Raw genomic sequence first — 12,409 nt, 5'->3', positions numbered from 1 at the left:
TCTTGCAACTTGTCATTTCTTTGGAACTATTTGTTTTCATTCCACCCTTCTTTGCCAGTGGATTTACTATATATATGGATTAGGCAAATAATTAGTACCTGCGAGCTGGAGAGTGGTCATCAGCTCCAGTGTCTCAAAATTAACTCCTTGCTTGTGCTACTGTCCTGGGTTCAGCAGTAGCACTCTTTTTTTCTTTTTTTTTTTTTGGCTGGGAACGGTGCTGATAACGCCGATGTTTATAGTTGCTGCTCAAATGTTTGGTCTGACCAAGGACCTTAGTTACTTACCTTAGCTACTAAACTGTTCTTATCTCAACCCGTGGGAGTTGCATTCTTTTCGATGCTCGTCTCCGTCCCTCCAGGAGCAAGGGGAAGGCAAGAAGGGGGGGAGTGAGTGGACAGGCTGTATGGTTTATGGCTTTGTTTAAACCACGACAGTTCTTTTTGGCGCCCAACGTGGGGCACGAAGGGTTGAGATAGCGACAGAGATGATCGGATTAATACTCGTCACAATGCTGATTTATTGGCTTTCAAAGTTGTTTCTCTTGATCTCACAGTTTCAGAGTGCTGTACATTACTTGGAGCCGGTATTTGCTGTGTTGGTGTTTATGAAGTGTGGGGCTTGGGCTAAGGTTTTTGTTTCACTGTACTTTATGGCAAAGTCTTGTAATACGGACGCGCTCCGGCAGCAGGGCGGGATGGCCGTGGCCGTGGACTTGTACCCGGCCGTCCCGCTGCTCTTCACCGCCCTGGCCCTTGTCCTCGCCTCCGTCTTCGTGAGGCTGCGGGGAGCCGAGGGGGAGCGGCCCCGGGAGCCGGCGGCGGCCGAAGCGGCCCGGGAGAGCGGCCCCGGGGACCAGGCGGCGGCGGGAGCGGGGCCCGAGGCCGGGAGGAAGGCGGCTGCTGAGCAGCGGGAGGAGGCGGCCGAGGAGCCGAGCCCCGCGGAGGAGCCGAGCCCCGCGGCCGAGCCCAGCCCCGCGGCGGCCTAGAGCGTTCCCCGGGAGCCGCCCGCCGAGCCCCGGGAGGATGCAGGAGCCCAGGCAGCATTTCCCAGCACGGCAGAGGAGGAAGAGCTGCACCCAGGGAAAGAGAAGCCGGTGGTGGGAGAGCCGGCAGGCACGGCAGCTGCACCAGCCCCAGGGACAAGGACAGCAGCGTCACTGGAGAGTTCTGAAGGGTTTGAATGGCCTGTGGGTACCCTTGGGGCCTGCCTGCTGATTGTGATGGGGATCAGCACGGTGGCACACACACAGAGGGTGTTCTACCCACTACCATTTTGTCTGATCTCAGAAGTTAAGCAGAGTCAGGTTTGCTTCTTGTCTGGGGTTAGACCACAATATGGGAGGAACAAGAGATCTTCCCCAAGCCTGGACAGCCATGAGTGGCAGGGTGTGTGGGACAGTATGAGCGAGTATCTGGTCCACTGGGCCCCTCCAGTGCTTTGGAAGCATCGGAGATGGAAGGCAGCTCTATGGAGTCCCCAGCAACAAGCTGCAGAAACTGCTGAAGGGAACAGTGAATTATTTTGAGCCTGGTGGGCCCATGGCACTTCAGGCCATCAGGGCAGAGATGCAACATAGAGATGGACTCATGATCGAGGGGTGGACTTAGCAATGAACACTGTTGCCCAGGTTATTCACAAGTGCAAACGCTGCACACAGCCTCTCCTGCTCTGAGAGACTGTTACAAGAGATGGCGCCTGACATCATGGGCCAGATGGACTCAGCAGCTTTACAGGGACTGGTCCATGCACTAAGATAAGAGTGCACTGAGATAAGAGTGATGGTATATTGAAAATGTGGGATCTGAGCATGACGTGAATGGTGTGGAATAAGGGGTGGATACTGTCCTGGGTTCAGCAGCAGCAGTCATTTTTCTCCTTCTTAGTAGCTAGTGCAGTGCTGTGTTTTGTTGTTTTTGTTTTTTTTTTTTTTGGCCTGGGAACAGTGCTGGTAACGCTGATGTTTTCAGTTGCTGCTCAAATGTTTGGTCTGGCCAAGGACTTTCTGAGCCTCATGCTCTGCCAGGGAGGAGGGAAAGCTGGGAGGAAGCAGAGACAGGACACCTGACCCAAGCTAGCCAAAGAGGTATTCCATACCACAGCACGTCATGCCCAGGATGTAACGGGGAGTTACCCGGAAGGGCTAGTTCCCTGCAGGGTTGGACGAGGTATCGGTCGGTGCTCGGCTGGGGGGAGTGGGGCAAGTTATTGGTCGGCTGGTGCTGAGGTGTTGTATTCTTTCCTCTTGTTATTTCCTTTATCATTATTACTATTGGTGGTAGCAGTAGTGATTTGTGTTAGACCTTAGTTACTAAACTGTTCTTATCTCAACCCGTGGGAGTTGCATTCTTTTCGGTTCTCCTCTCCGTCCTTCCAGGAGCAGGGGGAGGGCAAGAAGTGGGGGATTGAGTGGACGGGCTGTATGGTTTATGGCTGACTTTGTTTAAACCACGACAGTTCCTTTCAGGTAAACCCTGTATTTTCTGTAGAATATCCATTCTCACTGCAAATGTCAGACTATTGAAAATGTAGTTTAGTAGGTACAATATTTTCTTGATCATTTCTGTCCTCATTATACTGTTCAAAATTCTTTTAGAACTGCATTTCTTTTAATGTTTCATTAACACTCCTTAGATTTTGCTAAAGGGATCTTCTGCAGCACAGTGGACCCTGGGTGAGAAACACAGACAATTCCTGGTTAGTAGGCAGTATATGTTTTCAGTCTCAGCTTAAGCTTTAAAGGAGTGACATATGTCAGAATTTATTTTTTCTTCCCCTGAAAATCAATTGCCTTGCATCATAGGATTCTTTGGAGAACTTTCAGTTTATTACAAGTATTACAGAATACAATTATAATGTGTTGGTGAAAGAGGTCAGCACATTGACAGCTATTTGGAGAAAAGAATATGATTTCTTTAGAACAGACATAAAAATTATGTGCATAATCTAAAAAAATTGTCCTTAGTTGTTATGATGAAAAAAAATAAAAAAATACTTTCTTTAATGGATTTTGAGAGCATTTCTTTTCAAACAATGTTAATGCAATGCACTAAAATTTCTATCTTGATGTCAGCAGATTTCTTGTGAAATATGTTGCTTTGCAAGCTATGTGGTAACTTACAGCTAAAAGGTGTATTCAAGTGGTCAAATAACGAAGGATTTTTGGAAGATCAATTAAGCAGGGTTTTTTTTTATGTGTTTGTACAACATGTGGAGGGAAAATCTGCTATCACTGCATCCACTAACAGATTAAATCTAGCAGAGGATTTACAGTCAAAAAAGGGAAATACAGAGATGATTAAGTCTCTCAGATCAAGTTAATATATCTTGGAAATCTATTTTGAGAAGTATCCTTCAAGAAATTCAGTTGATTAGATGAAAAGACTATTATAAAACTTGCAATAAATTTTTTAATCAGCAACTGAAAACAGTTTTTCTCCATCAAAAAGTTAGAGAGTATGTTTTATCTTGAAAACTTCAGTTAAGACTTTAGATCTTATTTTCTATGTCTCCAAAGCAAACCATCTGCCTAACATATTTTGGTATTTTGGTCAGGTAACCGATGTTTAGTTCCATTCCCTACTGTTTCCTAACTGGTTATGAAAACACTATAGCATTAGTCTGTTTTGATTTTGTTTGTGGGTTGTTTTAATTTTTTTTCCCCAGCTTTTAAATTACATCTTGTTCTCAGACCTTTATTTCATACCAAGAAAAAAAAAAAAAAAAGGAAAAAAAGAAAAGAACAAACCATTTCCAGTGCAAAGTATATTTCTCTGCAACGCAGGGAGTCAACTCTGCCTCAGAAAAAGGCCAATGTCCCATACATCTATGCGTCCTTAGAAATGAATAGGTGTAGTACCTAAACCAAATAAATAAATTACAAAATCTCACACTACTTATTTGTTGCATGATAAATCTAGAGGCCAAAATGACAGCCGCAAAGTCACAAAAGATCAAACTAAATCCAAACTCTTCAGTACATCTTTGACAGATTGTCCCGTAAGAGAGTGATTTCATCATAATCCACATCTTTCTGAGGAGACATCTGGAGCTGAAGGTGTTTGAGGTTTCCTCAGGGAATCATACCTATAAATTCAGTTTTCCGTCAGCGCCACTGGGTTGTCAAGGGGCATATGCTTCTGTAGCTTATTATTCTGCTAAACTGCATGACTTTCAGCAAAAACGATGATAAACTGGAAATAAGAAAGTGGTTTTGGCCATTAGCTTCCTAGAAACAGACAGCTGTCAGAAGGCTTTGCTCCCTGCAGAGTAAGATGACTTCAGTGACGCAAACCTTGGTAATTCCGAGTTTAGCAGAATACATTAAAGCCATCTTGTTTTACTTTATGTGGCATTATCCACTCACACAAAGCAGCAGAAGTAAGGAGAATCACATCCTGTTGTCTCTCCTACGTCTGTGAGAAGAATGTAATGAAATATCTAAGACCAAAATCTACCATTTCAAGTCTAGGTTAGTCAAAACTGGCCCAGCAACACATTTTATACATTAGGGCTAATATGAGCTATCTTAAGCAGTGCACAGTAACAATTATTAATCATTATGAATTTAGATTAAAGCATTATTGATATGTACTACTACATTCTTAGTATACCTTAAGGTTTTTTTTGTTTGGTTGGTTTGGTTTGTTTTGGTTTTGGTTTGTTTTTAACATTGAAGCTTTATCTAACCTATCCTGAGCTAGTTGGGTTTTCTATTTAATGGTACTGGGAGAAGCTCAGTAGAGCTGATTTAACTGTTTGTTTATTTCTTTACCATTCAGTATTTGGTTCACCATTTGATTTACCAGAATGCCTTCTGTAAGGCATGGATACCCTATTTCTCTGTTGCAGTTTCTTCCTATGGCTTTGGGGTTTTGTGGGTTTTTTTTTTTTGGGGGGGGGGTCGTTTTGCTTTGTTGTGTTGGTTGGTTTGTTTGGGTTTTTGTTGTGTTTGTTGTATTTGTTTTGCTTTTGTGGTGGTTTGTTTTTTTATTTTTGGGTGGTGAGGAATTTTGTTCTTTGGGTGGGTTTTTTTTTTAACCCCAAGAATATATTTTGGATGAACTAAGTTCTTTAATAAAATAATTATGATATACGGAGATGATCCAACAAATCTAAAGACAGAATTTAGTAACTGTGAGGGAAAATTGGTAAGTGATACGTACAATCCTACTTGCTATGCTGTCACAGTTGAGTGAGTTTCTGAATGAGGAAAGAGTGAAGTGAGAGACAGTTTCAGTGAAAGGCCATTTTCTGAGATATTTTGAATGTCTATTGATAAACTGTGTAACATATTTCCATAGCTCAACTTTGTTATTTGTTGGTGATGAGTGAAAAACTAATTTAAGGCTCTCTAGTGACTTCAAAGACGAAATGTTCAACTCCTTTGAGCTTTGAAGCAATTTTTACTTAAATGAATTATCTTTTTTAATCATGTAAAAATCGTACGAACTGGCATATATTAAGACTGTGGAACAGCTTGATTGACTTAACTAATTCCAATTTTTAGTTCAAGTACCATTTCATGAACAGAAACCAAACAAGGAAAGTGTCAGAGTAGCTGCTATATCCATATATCACTTAGAGCACTCATAAATTATATTTTGATGCTTTTATTCCAATAAAGTTGTTAATATCTGTCACAAGATATATATATATATAACAAGTTCCAAAAGAATTATTCAACTCAGAATAAAGTTATCTACAGTTGAAAAATTAAGCAAATGAATAATGGTGTTACTTATTTTCTAACTCCATATCATGTTAAAATGACACTTTCCGAGATAATCAGAGCTTCACTACTTGAATTTTAATTCAGTGCATGCTGCATGGGAATTCATGCCAGCTAGAGCCATGAGGTGAAGAAGTCTGTCCCACTACCTTAAAGAAAACATTTTGAGAATATCAGAGAGGAGTTTAAATCTTTGAAGTTAGATGTTTATGAAACAGACATTAGAAGAATAAATATAAGGAAATAAGTTCTTTGGGATACAGCAGAACACAAACAAAGGGCCTATAAATAAATTTTTTCCTGTTACAGGCTCCAATTTTTCCTTTTCTCTAGGCTTGCTGCCAATCCACATATTCTGATCAGAAACATACTCCATTTTGTCTCTTTTGTGTACCTCCAAAAAGCACTTTTTTCCTGCTTGGCTGGAGCTTACATGTCTTGCTGCCCTCTAATCCTTAAAAAGTATAATCTAGTTTGTCTCTTGGTTTAAATTTCTGTTGTAGCCAGGAATCTCTATACAGGTGGCTTCCAAATAACTCTAAAACTTAACCTCATCACACTTCAAAGTTGTATGACACTATTTAGTGTATTAATTGCTGTATGTATACTTATATAGTGGTGTGGTTTTTTTTTATGTTAGACTTAGTAAATTAGTGGCTGTATAAAATTCTGTGAGCATTTAACTGAATTAATTACATCAGTGAACACAATCTTGAAAACAGACTTTCTGAGTATTTTGAAGAGCTTACGTTAGACACTGTGTTATCGTTGCTTTGAACAAAGAAAAATAATGCACAGTTAAATTTAGTAAAAGCACAAACAGCACATTACCTCATAATTTTCCAAATAACCAAAAAAGAGGACTAGTACTGCAAACAATTTTTCTTATTCATTCTAGGTTTGGTTAGATGGTGAGTGGTTATCCGCCTGTCATTACCTGATTCTCTGCCGTAATGGTTTAACTCCAGCTGAAAACTAACCCCCACACAGCGACTCACTCACTCACTCCCCCCAAAACTCCAGTGGGATGAGGTAGAGAACTGGAAATATAAAAGTTAGAAAACTCGCAGGTTGAGGTAAAGACAGTTTAGGTAAAGCAAAAGCCACACATGCAAGCAAAGAAAGATAAGTCATTCACCACTTCCCATGGGCAGGAAGGCGTTCAGCCATCTGCAGGACAGCAGGTCTCCATCATACATAACTGTTACTTGGGAAGACAAATGCAGTAACTCAGAGAATCACCAGCTTCTTCCTTCTTTAGCCAGCTGTATATGCTGATCATGACATCATGCAGTATGGGACATTGTTTTGGTCAGTTGGGGTCAGCTGTTCTGGTTGTGTCCTCTCCCAGCTTCTTGCGCACCCCCGATCTACTCACTGGAGGAGCCATGTGAGAAACAGAAAAGGTCTTGACTCTGTGTAAGCACTGCTCAGCAGTAATAAAAACATCTATTATCAATATTGTTTTCAACACAAACCCAAAACATAGCCCCATACTAACTTCTGTGAAGAAAATTAACCCTCTCCCAGCCAAAACCATCACAGATATGCATTCTCATTGTTATTCATTGTTTTCACAGAACAGTTCTTTTAAACACAAAGAACACCCCAGAAATTGTATTTCCAAGAACTTTGTAATGCAGTGGCTATCTATCTTGATATTTTTATTTTCTGACAGTTAAGCTCTTTCATAATATTTACCTAATACAAAAATGTAGAATGAACACCTCAATAGTCACAAATGTTAAACATATGTTCAATTTGTGGCACATCAGGATCTCTAAGCTTTAGTGAAATATGTATAATAAATAATACAAATGCATTTCGAGGGTTCATGTGTATTTCAGGTGGCATTGACCTTGTAAGGGCTTAAGTGCAGGGATGTAAATTTTCCACGAGATGTAAAATTAATTTAATTCTATAGAAGCATAAGATCTATATACGACTACTTCTTGTAGACCACAGTAATTCAAATTTTAGTTCCTGAAGTCACTTCTAAAGCTGCAGAAGTGTCCCTTATAATAATCTTTAACTTCTTTAGCTTTAGTACTGTAACATATATTCTTCATGTCTTAAAATCTGACAGCTCATGTTCTTCCATTTTGCCACAAATTACCTTATGACACAGATACAGCATTTCTGATAACAATACCTCTAATTAGGTAGTAAAGTAGTAGCAGAATATTTGTAGAGTAGTAGCAGAAAGTATTTAACTTTACATGTGAGAAAAATCAGGGCTTGCTTTCTATGTATATCTGTTTGCATGTTAATTTAGTTAACGGAAGTAATCTCAGTAATAAAGATAAAATTAAAACCACACAAAATATTAAATAAATCAATCAATGTTTTTTTTCCTTATAGAATCTTCTTTATTTAACATCTTTCTTAACATGCTTCCAGACTGACACTGACAGCTGTCAGAGAGATAATACAAGACTGTGAAACAAGACTAAGACTTTCAGGGTGATTGACAAATCAGAGGTGTTTGTTTGCAATCTGTTTGGAAAAAAGTAATAATAACACAGGATCTCGATGAGTTTTATCAGACCATCAAGTAGCCCTAATTTAGCCTGTGGATGGCAGGAAGATGCCCCCACAGGTGCTATCAGAAGACATTATCTTCATCATTATCACCCACAGAATTCCATCTGGTTGGGATTTTTCATGTTGAATTTGTGCTACATTTTATATGCGGATAACTGTTTTTCTTTTCATTTGAGCTGGCTGACAGGCTAGGTTTACTGTCAGCGGGAGTTAAATAAAAATTTGGAGATATACCGATGAGCAGTACCGCTGGGACATTCAAGGAAAATTTAATGCTACAGTCTACCCTCTCTTCTAGCTGGCAAAGTTTAAAAGCCTTTGTTGAACACAACAGCAGTTCCTCGATACAGGGTAAGAGCTCTGCAGTCCTGTTCTATCTACTTCTCAGTCACTCTTAAGGGAAGATAAGTAGAGTGCATATAGTTTCCTCAATCTTTCTCCTTGCTGTGAAAGAAGCCAGAATAGGTATCTACAGACCTCACTAAGTTCCAATAAATAGAAGGGTTCAGTAATGATGGTTAATAAAGTCAAAGGTGATGAATTATTTTTTTAAACTCCCTATCTGCCCTGCTGTTTTTGTATTATTCCTATCCACCATTGCTAAAGCAAAAAAGAAAGCTCAGCCTAAGCAGAAGTGTAATTTGTCATAATTTTAAGTTCATTGTACTGAATAAAGCAAAGGAAGCATTTTGATTTTTGTTCCTGGTGTGCATAACAGCACTTCCTTTCGCATAATCTGATTTTTTAGTTTCCAACTGTTAGAAACATTGCTGCAATTTCCATTGATGTTCCCTTTGAGTAATGAAAGCCAGTAATTTATCCAACTGAGTCAGGCTGATTAGATTTGTTGCATACTGATCAATCAAAATGCTGTCCTGATCTCACTGGCCTTCAGATTCTGCTTTAGAAAAATCAGGCTTAGGGAAAATATTTTGCCTTTTCTTTTTATTCCTTTATAAATAAATTCAGCAACTTAGAAAATAGTGCATGATTTGCTTAACTCTATGTTTAATATCACATGAAAATAATGATTAAACTTCACACGTGTAATGAGAATCAGAAATACAGACAAATAAAACAAGGTTTTAATCTAAAAAGAATGGTGCATTACAAAAGTGTAAACAATATAAGAAAGACAAGTTTAGAAGGAAGTCATGAGAATAAGCACAAAATAGAAGACAAGTAGAATCATGGACAGCAAAATTAATATCTGAGAGAAAATGCAGCTTTTCTCACTGTGTGAGTGGTGAGACACTGGAACAGGTTGCCCGGAGAAGTTGTGGCTGCCCCATCCCCAAAACTGTTCAAGGCCAAATTGGATGGGAATTTGAGCACCTTGGTCTAGTGGAGGGTGTCCCTGCCCATGGCAGGAGGAGTGGAACTGGATGATCTCTAAGGTCTATTCCAACCCAAACCATTCTATGATTATTCTTTTGTGTCCATATTATGTTTGTACCAGGGTTTATCTTTAGGGAACACTCTTTAGGAAAAAAAAAAAAATGCGCAATATGGTATTTTTAGAATCATGTAGAATAAAGATCCTCCCTCACCTGGGTGTACTGTGTAATGCCTAGAAGGTGTTTGGATAACACTGTTTGGGGATCATGCCCCACAGGCTACCTTACTTGGAGGAGGAGGAGAGCTTGGGTGTCTTCTGTGAGAAGCTGCTAGAAGCTTTCCCTGTGTCTGACAGGGCCAATGCCAGCCGGCTCTGAGACAGATCCACCACTGGCCAAAGTTGAGCCCATCAATTACAGTAGTAGAGCCTCTGAGGTAACGTATTTAAGAAGGAGAAAAAAAAACCTGCTGCACAACAGTAACAGAGAGAATACATGAGACCTGGAGCACTGCAGGTACCCGGATCAGTGAAGAAGGAGGGAGGAGGTGCTCCAGGTGTCAGAGCAGAGATTCCGCTGCAGCCTGTGATGCAGACCGCAGTTAGGCAGGCTGTACTCCTGCAACCTCTGGAGGTCCACATTGGAGCAGATATCCACCTGCAGCCTGGGGAGGACCCTATGCCAGAGCAGGTGGATTCACCCAAAGGAGGCTGTGATCCCATGGAGACACCACACTGGAGCAGGCTCCTGGCGGGACAAGGGATCAAGGGAGAGCAAGGGAGAGAGGAGGTCACGCTGGAGCGGTCTGTTCCTGAAGGACTGTACCCCATGGAAGGGACCCACGCTGGAGTTCTTGAAGAACTGCAGCCTCTGGGAAGGACTCACATTGGGGAAGTTAATGGAGAACTATCTGCCATGGTGAGGACCCCAGGCTGGAGCAGGGAAAGTGTGAGGAGTCCTCCTCTGAGGAGGAAGGAGCAGCAGAGACAATATGTGATGAACTGACCACATTGTCCATTCTCCGTTCCCTTGTGCTGCTCAGGGGAGGTAGAGAAAATGAGGAGTGAAGCTGAGACCAGGAAGAGGGAGGAGTGAGGGAAGGTGTTTTTAAGATTTAGGTTTTACTTCTCATTATCCTACTCAGATTTGATTCATGAGTTGAGTCTGTTTTGCCTGTGACAGTAATTGCTGAATGATCTCTCCCTGCCGTCAGCCCTGTGAGTAATCTCACTGAACTCCAGGACTTTTCTCATGATAAAGCATTTGCAAAACTGGCCCTGAGATAGCACAGGAAATTAAAGATTTATAGAATTCCTCATAGTGGAAGTTATAATGCACTTTCATCATATCTGTTTGGTGACTTTGCTGACTATGTTCCTGGCACTGCAGCCTTAATTATGCTTTTTTTCTTTACCCTATGGTTGAGATCTGTTATCTGCTTGTATATGGGACTGAAAACCATTTTCTAGCAAATCTGAAGTTCAAAAAAAGATAATGTCAGACAATAATTTTTATATGCTTTAGGGGACTTACCTCTCCCTACAGACACATAGGAAGAGTTGTTACCTAGGCTTTGGTAACTCACAAGTCCAGTATTTGATGCAGAGAATTTCTCTGCTGCATAGTTATACCAAAGCCCTACACATTTGGTCGTCATTATAAGTGGTAATAGCAGTTTGTTGTTGCTCTTCTTGTACAAAGTATCACAATTTTTTTAACATAAGTTCTTTAGTCTCATCAACCAGCATGGGACCCCTATTAGTCTTGGAAACCTGACAGCCTTGATGAGTATCCCTGCTGCTTGTGTTTTATGATTGGCGTGTACTCGCATTTGGCATCAATTGAAGATTTGAGTGGTGCTTGAACTCTTTTCAAAAATGATGCTGTAATTTTCAAACGGGTTTAAAGTATGTTTCTATGTCTTATACAGCTACTATTTTACTGACATCTAATTTAGCATACAAGGAAAAATATTTTCTTAGCTCCTACTTAAAAACATGTAGTTTGAGTCTCTTAAATGCTTTTTAAAGCAATGGAAAAGCTTTGGGGTCGAGAGTCACAAAGGGACTCTCTGTTAAAGGATTTGGACACATAACTTCTTTAAGTCTGAAAAAAAACCCAACCAAAAGAAAAAAAAAAACCCTCAAACATACAAAAACAAACCAAAAAACGAAAAAGAAAAAACTCACAAGAAAAATCACCCCCCCCCCCAAAAAAAAAAAAAAAACAACAAACAAAAAAACCCAAACAAACAACAACAACAACAAAAAAAACAAACCCAAGCCCCCAGACATGTAAGGATAATCTGAGGACAAGATATATTTGGGCTTACAAACAATTGTAAAAAGCTTCTCACACAAAGCTTTTAAAGTAATTTATATGGCATAGTATAAAAGGAAAAGTACTTGCTGGGGTGGTGTGCTTCCATCCCATTTCTGCTTAAGCAATAACAATGAGTGGTGGATGTGATGGCTGCATCTGGTTTAAGCTGGATTCAGAGAGGAGAAGGGGAGACAGATAACAACACAATAGCTAAGTGCCATAAATTTTACTCAGCAGCTGATGGTTAGTTGAACATGCACCAATCAAAATACAACTGATATGCAAACATGACTTAAAGTCAATTATTCCATAAAAACTGCACTGCCCACAGCAGCAGGTTGCACGCCAGGATCTCCCCTTGAGTAGAGACACCTCTAAAGCTTACCCCTTGAGGCTGAGAGAATCTTTATCATATCAGATACTTGGTAAGTGAATTGGGAGTAAATGTGCTGAAAGTCTGAAATTTTAGTTAAGT

General features: G+C 40.4%; 1 long non-coding RNA gene across 1 annotated transcript in view; it reads left to right on the top strand.

Moving 5' to 3' along the window:
• The first annotated feature begins 2,099 nt into the window (after positions 1-2,099).
• Positions 2,100-12,409, top strand: part of LOC136012743 (uncharacterized) — a 30,773-nt gene continuing 20,463 nt past the window's right edge. The window contains exon 1 of the long non-coding RNA XR_010611931.1: positions 2,100-2,168. This is a non-coding gene — a long non-coding RNA (uncharacterized LOC136012743). The remainder of the gene's footprint in view (positions 2,169-12,409) is intronic.

Source organism: Lathamus discolor, chromosome 4, assembly GCF_037157495.1.
Source record: "Lathamus discolor isolate bLatDis1 chromosome 4, bLatDis1.hap1, whole genome shotgun sequence".
Lineage (NCBI taxonomy): Eukaryota > Metazoa > Chordata > Aves > Psittaciformes > Psittacidae > Lathamus > Lathamus discolor.
The sequence above is the reverse complement of the archived record's forward strand: the minus strand, read 5'-3'. Positions and strand labels throughout refer to the sequence as shown.